Source organism: Mus pahari, chromosome 9 (assembly GCF_900095145.1).
Source record: "Mus pahari chromosome 9, PAHARI_EIJ_v1.1, whole genome shotgun sequence".
Lineage (NCBI taxonomy): Eukaryota > Metazoa > Chordata > Mammalia > Rodentia > Muridae > Mus > Mus pahari.
In genome coordinates this window covers 48,909,932-48,919,495 of record NC_034598.1, presented here as the reverse complement: position 1 = coordinate 48,919,495, position 9,564 = coordinate 48,909,932, and the positions used below count along the sequence as shown (strand labels likewise).

At 43.4% G+C, this 9,564-nt stretch overlaps 1 protein-coding gene across 4 annotated transcripts in view; it reads right to left on the bottom strand.

The window, feature by feature from the left end:
• Rbms2 (RNA binding motif single stranded interacting protein 2) overlaps window positions 1-9,564 on the bottom strand; it is a 60,231-nt gene that overhangs the window by 47,957 nt on the left and 2,710 nt on the right. The window contains exons 1-2 of one of the 4 annotated variants that reach the window (XM_029542665.1): window positions 1,306-1,590; window positions 1,134-1,194 (exon numbers count right to left, since the gene is read on the bottom strand). The exons of 1 other annotated variant lie outside the window; for it this stretch is intronic. The gene's annotated coding sequence lies outside the window, so the exon portion shown is untranslated. Of the gene's footprint in view, window positions 1-1,133; window positions 1,195-1,305; window positions 1,591-9,564 lie in introns of those variants that run through there. 2 more of the 4 variants (XM_029542667.1, XM_029542666.1) reach the window with 2 other exon arrangements.

Below are 9,564 nucleotides of genomic sequence, written 5' to 3'. Positions count from 1 at the left end.
CACACACACACACACACACACACACACACACATTTTAAATGTAATAAAAGAAGACAAAGGTGAGTATGTCAAAAAGCATATACAAATTAAATATACAATGGCAGTCACTCCAGAGCCCTTGTTCCATTCTGTCTGGAGTGACCGTCCCCAGCGGGAAGGCATCAGCCACAGAACAAGTTCACGCACCTCAGTGCTTTGTCATTTTTTTTTTTTTAACAAGTGGAAGCTTTACAATTTTTTATTATTTATTTACTTATTTATTTTTGGTGACCTCGGGGGTCAAAACCAAAGATTCCAGCATGCTAAGCAAGAGCTCTCCCAATCACTAAGTCAAGCCTTCAGCCCATGTGGGAGCTATCTTACTTAACTTTATGATTTATTTAATTACTTGTTTATGTAAGATAGGGTCTCACTCTGTAGTGTTCACTGACCTCAAACTCTCTGTCTCCTTAGTGCGATATTACTGTGCATACAGAACGATCGCCCCCGTTTTCTTTGGTTGGTTTAGGTTTGGCTATCTAGTCTGACTGTGCTAGATGATCAAGCAGTCTGCCACAGAGACACAGTCCCATGCTTCCAGCATTCTTTTTTAACAGTTAATGTGTTTAATCGTTTATGAGTATTGTGTGCCACATGTGTTCCTGGTGGTAAGAACTAACTACTTCACACGCCTGAAACCTTTAAAAAAAATTATATGTATTTATTTGGTTTTTCAAGACAGGGTTCATCTGCATAGGAACACAGGTAGGAAGTCTGAAGTGGGCATCAGACTCCCTAAAACTGGAGTCACAGATGCTTGTGAGCTACCATGTGGGTGCTGAGAATCAAGTCTAGGTCCTCTGAGATAGCTCTTAACCAATAAATCAACTCTCCAGTCTTGTTTGGTACTGGTTTTTTTCAGACAGGGTCTTATGTAGCCCCAGCTGGCTGGCTGGCTGGCTGGCTGGCTGGTGTTGATTTCCACCTAACCAGGATAAAAACCAAAACCAAAAACAAAAACTGAACTCCTAACCTTCATGCTGCTCTCCTGAGTGATAAGTATCCTGCATCATCTTGCCCAGCTGATGGACTTTTTAATCTATTATTTCTTAGCCCTTAAGATCCATGAAGCTTAAACAAGGATAAAAACTCACCAGGTGTGGAATTTATAGCCAAGCCAAATGATGTTCACAGAGTTAGGTTGTTGTCTCTGAGCTGTCAAACAGACAAATTGTAACTCTTTAAAAAGCATTTTTCACAAAGAAAGAAAAGAAGAAGAGTATAATTTAAGTATCAAGAATCTCACACAGCTGCAGTAACACTCACCTCCAATATGCCCTCCAAGGAGGAGTTGGAACAGGAAAAGAAAACTTACAAGTGATACCAAGGAAGCCTACCCATCCACCTAGAACAGGGAGGGAGACTGAATGCCTTCAGAGCCCCTCCTCAGGCCTCCCACTGCCGCCACACACATTCTCCAGAAGTAAATTAACTCTGTCTTTGTCACAACAGACCTCAAGCCCAGACTCTCTAAAACAAAGCTCTGCTCTCTGTTTTTCCTGCGGCTGCTTTGCTGTGATAACGGAACAGACAGTGCCGGCATGCTGCAGAATAAATACGTGCATGGCCACCACCCCCAATTCCTAACTTTCATTTCCAACAGGACAGGAAGTGCCTGCTCAACTCAAGGGACACAGGAAGGGTGGGAACAGCCTCAGTGTGGAAATTGCAACTGAGAATGGAAATGGGAGCCCAGTACAGTAAATAAGTAAATAATAGCATCTCTCAGGGACACCAAATTTTTCAGGAACTTCTTTTTCTATTCTCAGAAGTTTTCATTCATAATATCCCAACTCCTTCTTGTTTTAGAATAGTCATTCTAATGGATATAAGTGATTATCTCAACATAGCCAGTACCAGAACAGCCAGAGCTACAAAAGGAGACTTTGTGTCAACAAACAAACAAAAAAACAAAAAAGGATGGGTGTGGTTAATTCCAGGACTCTGGAGGCAGAAAGGCTAGTGAATCTGAGTTTGAGGCCAGCCTGGTCTACAAAGCAAGTTGCAGGAAACCCTGTCTGGAAAAAACAAAAAGAAAATGAAAAAGAAAAGAAAAGAAAAGAAAGGAAAGGAAAGGAAAGGAAAGGAAAGGAAAGGAAAGGAAAGGAAAGGAAAGGAAAGGAAAGGAAAGGAGCAAGCAAACAAAGGAAAAGGAGAGAAAAAAAATGAAGAAAAAAATTGTTGAAATAAAATTGTTCTGTTTTATTCTAAGTCAGAGTCTAACTAACTCTGTAGCCCAGACTGGCTTCAAGCTCGTTCCTGCTAAGCTTCTTTCCTCCTGAATGATAGACATGAACTACTGCACCCAGTGCTAATTTGCAGCTGATACATAAAAGCATAAAACACTTACTAACAATTATCAGTCAGTGTTTTTACATATGTATACATTGTATAATATTTAGATTAAGTTAAAAGTCTCTCCCTAAACTGGGGTGGTGGTGCAAGCCTTTAATCCCAGCACTCGGGAGGCAGAGGCAGGCACACACCAAAAAAAAAGTATATATATGTATATGTGTGTGTGTGTGTATATATATATATATATATATATATATATATATATTTCAAGACAGGATTTCTCTGTGCAGCCCTGGCCATCTTGGAACTAGCTTTATGGACTAGGCTAGCCTGAATCCAGAGATTCACCTACCTTGGCGTCCCAAGTGCTGGGATCAAAGGTATGAACCACCACTGCCTGGCTTTTTTATTTATTTGTGTGTTTGTGTGTGTGTCTACATATTCAAATTCCATAGTTTGTTTGTAGTCACAGAAGAACTCTCAAGAGTTGTCACTGGTCTCCTCCAGCCACCTGTGGGAGGGGAGACTGGACTCAGGTCCCCAGGCCAATGCACGAGCACCTCTACCTGCTAAGCCATCTTACCAGCCTTCTTTTGAGGTAGTCCCTTGTTTAAGGACCCGGCCTTTTTCTCCTTTGTAAAATGGAGTAAATAATTACCTATTTCCTGTATGTGTAAGTGAAACAAACTGAAGCAACAAGTAAGCATTGGTAAGAAGTTCTGGAGCTCACTGAACACTTCCACATCAGCCCATTATGATTAGCTACTGTCTCCCAGGGCGTGTCCTTCTGAATACTATGTAACCAACATTTGAAGACCTTAAGTGAACACTGCCAAAAATTAGCATCTTAGTTACATCCAAAGCTATGGATGACAAGGGCTGACTATGGGCTGACAAGAAGGCTCAGCTGGTAAAGATACTTGTTGCACAGTCCTGAAAACCTGGGTTCAAAACCTGGAATCCACAGGAAGGAGAACCAACTCTCCAGAGATGTCCTTTGGTCTGCATGCACACGTCATAGCACATGCTGGTCTGAGTGCACATACACACCAAATGATGATAAACGTAAGCTAATACTAAGATTTTCCTAGGACTCCTGGGACTTCCTCCCTCCCCTTCCCTTTTTTTTTTTTAAGATTTTTTAATTTTGTGTATGTATACACAGTCGCTGTCTTCAGACATACCAGAAGAGGGCATCAGATCTCATTATAGATGGTTGTGAGTCACCATGTCCTTGCTGGGAATTGAACTAGGACCTCTGGAAGAGCAGTCTTAACCTCTGAGCCATCTCTCCAGCCCCTCTCCCCTACTTTTTATCTCTTTAGATGGTGGCTCAAATCCTAAGCAGGATTCCTCCTCCCTTTGGACTTTCTCAGTTTTTCTCTGATGACTCTCCCCACGATGCAGCTGCTTACGTACCTCCACTGATACATCTGCCTGCTTTCGTAGATCCTAACTTAAAAGACATAACTTTTTTCTTCCTCTTTCTCCACCTCCCTCCTCCCAATCTCTGCCAAGACCTATAGCCTGTTGCCCTCTTGTTTACCTCTCAAATTCTGATAAAATGGTCCTGGAGCTTCAAAAGAGAAGCAAAGTTTAAAACAGGAATGATGACACACACCTGTAATCTCAGCACTCGGGAGGTAGAAGCAGAAGGATCAGAAGTTCAAGGTGATCCTCAGCTACCTGGTGAATTTTAGACCAAAAGCTACAGAAATGTCTCAGAAAAGGGAGGAGATACAGCAGTTAAATCTTGAGATGCATAAAAGTCATCCTTCCCCCTAGATATGCTACTGACTTTTATAGTCTGTCCAGTACGTTTAGAGCCACAAAATTAAAGTGACCCAGATATACAAACTGATATAAACGTTAGGTCAAAGGGCATAAGTAACACTCACTGGAAACTGCCATTCTGGCAAGTTACATACACATTTTTACATTGCTGGCTGTCAAACCGAAATCCAACATGGAGCTTCATCCAACCTGTGAGCTTCATCCTAGTAGATTTTTATATTTTTAAAGGGTCTCATGGAGGAGATGGGGAAGGGAGCAGGGTTCTGTGGTTCTGCTCGAGAAGCACAGGAGAGGAAAGGAAGGAGAACTCCAACCCTCTGGCATGTGTGCTCTGACTCCTTCCTCTTTCTCCTTACACTGCTCTTTTTCCAACATTCAGTCAGGTTCTAATCCTTGGTTCTCATGAGCCCAGCACTCTGGTTCATTCTCGTTTGCGTTTGCGTTTTTCCTTGTGGGGGTGCTCACTCTGTTGCTTAGTCTGGTTCCCAGCTCAGACTCCTAATTACCCTCCAAGAAGGTAGAATTGCCGGCAGTACCACTATGTCCAGGCTAAGAGCAGTTTTGAAGAGGGGAGCAGAAATTGTTTGTGATAACTTTTAAGAAAAGAGAATTTATCCCACCTGATTCAGTATAGCTGAATTTGTAATTTCTCTAGAACATGCATTGAACAAAACAAAAACTTACTCTTACTGGGTGTGGTAGCACACACACTCCCAGCTCTAGGGAGGCAGAGGCAGTCAGATCTATTTTGAATATGAATGAGGCAAGCCTGGTCTACATAGTGAGTTCCAAGACTTCCAGGGCTAAAAAGAGAGACACTGCCTCAATAAAACAAACAAACAACAAACAAACAGAAAACAACCAAAAAGGTATTTTTTGTTATTTTGTTTTGTTTGTTTCTATGTGCCTGCCAAAACTAGAAGAGGGGGTTGAATCCCCTGGAGCTGGAGTTACAAGCAGCCGTATGATGTCAGGTATGGGCGCTGGAAATCATACTCGGGTCCTCTGGAAAAACAGCAAGCACTCTTAGCCTCTGAGTCATCATCATCTTTCCAGCACATTTTCTTTTTTTAAATACAAAGTTGCCCAAACTGGCCTGGAGGTCATTTTGTGAAGAATGTAACTCTGCGGTGGGTGTGGTTGCACATGCCTGGAATCCTAGCCCTTGGGATACAGACACAAAAGGACTCAGAGCTGAACACTCTCAATTAAGTAAAGACTCTGAGGCCAGCCTAGGCTACATCACAGACACACACACACACACACACACACACTCCTTACTGTGTGTAACAACACTCATGAATGTTCTTGCTATTCAGGAAGCTGAAGCATGAACTCTGATGGGCTATACAGCAAGATTTTGTTTCAGATTTTTTTTTTTTTTTTTTAAAAAGGGGGGCTGGAGAGATGGCTCAGCAGTTAAGAGCACTGATTGCTCTCCCGAATGGTCCTGAGTTCAAATCCCAGCAACCACATGGTGGCTCACAACCATCTGCAATGGGATCTGATGTCTTCTTCTGATGTGTCTGAAAACAGCTATAGTGTACTTATATATTATAAATAACTAAATCTTTTAAAAAAACAATAAAAATAAAAATACACTTTTAAATAAGAATCACAAGCAAAGCTGGGCAGTGGTGGCACACGCCTTTAATCCCAGCACTTGGGAGGCAGAGGCAGACAGATTTCTGAGGCCAGCCTGGTCTATAGAGCAAGTTCCAGGACAGCCAGGGCTACCCTGTCTTGAAAAAACAAACAAACAGACAGACAGACAAAAGAGAATGACAAGTAAAGGATTTGGAGCTGGATGCACTGCATCTGTTGGAGAAGATGTCTGTGATTCTGTGATGTCACTATTGGCTCCTCCAGATCAGGGTGGAGCACAGAGATGAATGGATTACCTGCAGATGTGTTGGACGCTAGCCACATACAGGCCAGTTCATGTGTGCTTGAAAGTAAGAAGGCTGACCAGCATGCTAGTGAAGGTCTGGATAGGCTCCAGAGACCAGGAGATAAACCTCATCAAAGCTAAGGACACACATCTCCAGTACACGCCCACCTGCAATTTTAAAAAAGCTCCTCCCGCTGATTAACTTGTCTGCCTCAAGTACTCTGTACTGGAAATGATCTAAAAAGATGAATTTTTCTCCTTGTAAAGAGTTAGGAAAAGCAAGGGGGCTGGAGAGATGGCTCAGCAGTTAAGAGCATGGACTGCTCTTCCAGAGGTCCTGATTTCAGTTCCCAGCAACCACAGGGTGCCTCACAACCATCTGTAATGGGGTCCGATGCCCTCTTCTGATGTGTCTGAAGACAGCAACAGTGCACTCATATACATAAAATAAGGACAGGTACTCAGAAGAGTGGATGTGGAATGGTGTCCTGGGAAAAGGCATGTGCTCTGTGTCAGAGCCCAGACTGACCTCTGACTCATGTTCTTCCTGTGGCTGGAGAGAGTACTTGTTGCTACCACAGGGAATTGGAGGTTAGGTGACCAGCCTGTAAATTCACCACCACCTGTAATCCGCAGGGTCTAGCGCCCTCTTCTGGCCCCTACAGGTACTGCATGAAAGTGGTGCATGTCTATGCAGGCAAACCAAAACTTCCTTAGCTTCCAGACCACCAGGACCACAGGTGTCTGCATCCACACCAGCTAGGAATCTAGATTTTTCTGATTCTCCATTGCTTTTTTTTTAAAGATTTATTTATTATTTTATGTATATGAGTACACTGTAGCTGTACAGATGGTTGTTGGAAATTGAATTCAGGACCTCTGCTTGCTCTGGTCAGCCCCGCTCGCTCTGGCCCAAAGATTTATTTATTATTATAAATAAGTACACTGTAGCTATCTTCAGATGCACCAGAAGAGGGTGTCAGATCTCATTATGGAGCCACCATGTGGTTGCTGGGATTTGAACTCAGGACCTTTGGAAGAGCAGTCAGTGCTCTTACCCACTGAGCCATCTCTTGATTCTATCCTGTTTTCTTTCTTTCTTTTTTTTTTTTTTGGTTTTTCGAGACAGGGTTTCTCTGTATAGCCCTGGCTGTCCTGGTACTCACTTTGTAGACCAGGCTAGCCTCGAACTCAGAAATCCGCCTGCCTCTGCCTCCCAAGTGCTGGGATTAAAGGCTGGGAAATGATTTATTTCACCTTATATGCCCCATCACAGTTTATCATGATGGGAAGTCAGCTTCTCAAATGTTGGGAAGCAGGGGCCAGGGAGAAATGCAGTTTACTGGCTTGTACAGCCTGCTTTCTCATACAACCCAGAAAACCTGTGAAGGAGTAGCACCACTTATAGTGGACTGGGTCCTCCCACATCAATTAGGAAAATCGCCCTACAGACTTGCCTGCAGGCTATTCTGATTAAGGCGGGGTTTTTCTCAAGTGAGGTTTCCTTTCTCCAAATGACTCCAGCTTATGTCAAGCTGGAAAAAAAAACCAACAACAACCAGGACACTATCCAAATATAATTTAGATTCAAGAATGCTTGCTGACAGGATATAATTTTCATGCTTTTTAGACTCTCCATGGGGAAAGCGAACCCCAGAGAATATTAGGAGAAACACTGCCATCTGCTGGGCAGAGCAGGTTATGCTGCCTTTAGGAACCTGTCTAAGGTAGAGCAGAAGTTGGAGGGAGAGGTGACTTACTTTTATTTTTATTTTTGGGGGTTGAGTATATGTGTATGTATGAGTATATGTGTGAGTGAGTATATGTGTGAGTGAATATATGTGTGAGTGACTATGTGTGAGTGAATATATTTGTGAGTGAATATATGTGTGAGTTTATGTGTGAGTGTGTATGTGAGTGTATGTGTGAGTTAGAGGACTGCACTGTGGGAGCCCCTTTCACATTACAAGGGTCCCAGGGATCAAACTCAGGCTGCCAGATTCAGACATAAACAGCAAGCTCTCTACCCATTGAGCCACCTCAGTTTGTTCTGATGCTGAGGTTTGAAGTGGGGTTCACTGTGTTGTAGAGGCTGCCTTTGAACTGTTCATCCCTCAGTCTCTGCCTTTCAACTGTTCATCCCTCGGTCTCTACCTCAAATGATTAAAATGTACCTGGGGCTACTTCTAGAGGCAAGTCTTTGCCCAGTCAGCGCCCATTTAAAGAGAAAAATGCAACAAAGCAGAAACTCACTACTGCTTATATGAAAAGCTAACTCAGAGAAACAGGGATGTAAAAGCAGCTAATAGCTTCTGGGTAATAATTTGAAATCCTCTGACCTGTGGCATTTTTCTCTTGGACAGATCTAAAAGCTTCAGAGAAATAACAGTTTTCCCATGAAATAAGTATAAGCCTGTTGCAAATTTAACCCCAATTAAGGGCTGGGAAGATGGTCCAGTGCATAAGGTTCTGGCCATGCAAACTTAAGGAACTGAGTTCAAATCCCCAGTACCCACATAAAAAACTGGGAATCTGTAACTCTAGTACCAAGGTGAAGTGCTGCCGCCTGTCCAATCTAGCTGAATCTGCTAGGTCCAGGTTCAGTGAGAGATCCTCACTCAAAAATTAAGATGGGGAGGTAGTGGTGGTGGTGGTGGTGGTGTTGGCTGGAGAGATGGCTCAACAGTTAATAACATTTGCTGCTCTTGCAGAGGACCCAAGTCCAGTTCCCAGCACCCATATAGGAGTTCACAATCATCTGTAACTCTAGTCACCTCTCTGGTCTCCAGAGGCCCCAGGTGTACACACACACACACACACACACACACACACACACACACACATGTAAAACACAATACAAATAAGAGGGGAAAGCCAGGCATGGTGTCATGATGGCAAAAACCTTTAATACCAGTACTCAGAAGGCACAGGAAGGTGGATCTCTGTGAGTTCCAGGCCAGCCTGGGTTACAGAATGGGACCCTATCTCAACAACAACAACAACAACAAACAACTTTAAAAAACAGACTGGGAGCCGGGTGTGGTGGCGCATGCCTTTAATCCCAGCACTCGGGAGGCAGAGACAGGCGGATTTCTGAGTTCGAGGCCAGCCTGGTCTTCAGAGTGAGCTCCAGGACAGCCAGGGCTATACAGAGAAACCCTGTCTCGAAAAAAACCAAAACAAAAACCAAACCAAACCAAAACAAAACAAAAAAAACAGACTGGGGGTAGGGAGCTGGAGAGATGGCTCAGCAGTTAAGAGCACTAACTGCTCTTCCAGAGGTCCTGAGTTCAAATCCCACAACCCTCTATAATGAGATCTGATGCCCTCTTCTGGAGTGTCTGAAAACAGCTACAGTGTACTTACATATAATAAATAAATAAATCGAAGCTGGGCATGGTGGCACAGGCCTTTAATCCCAGCATTCAGGAGGCAGAGGCAGGGGGACTTCTGAGTTCGAGGCCAGCCTGGTCTACAAAGTGAGTTCCAGGACAGCCAAGGCTATACAGAGAAACCCTGTCTCAAAAAAACCAAAATAAATAAAT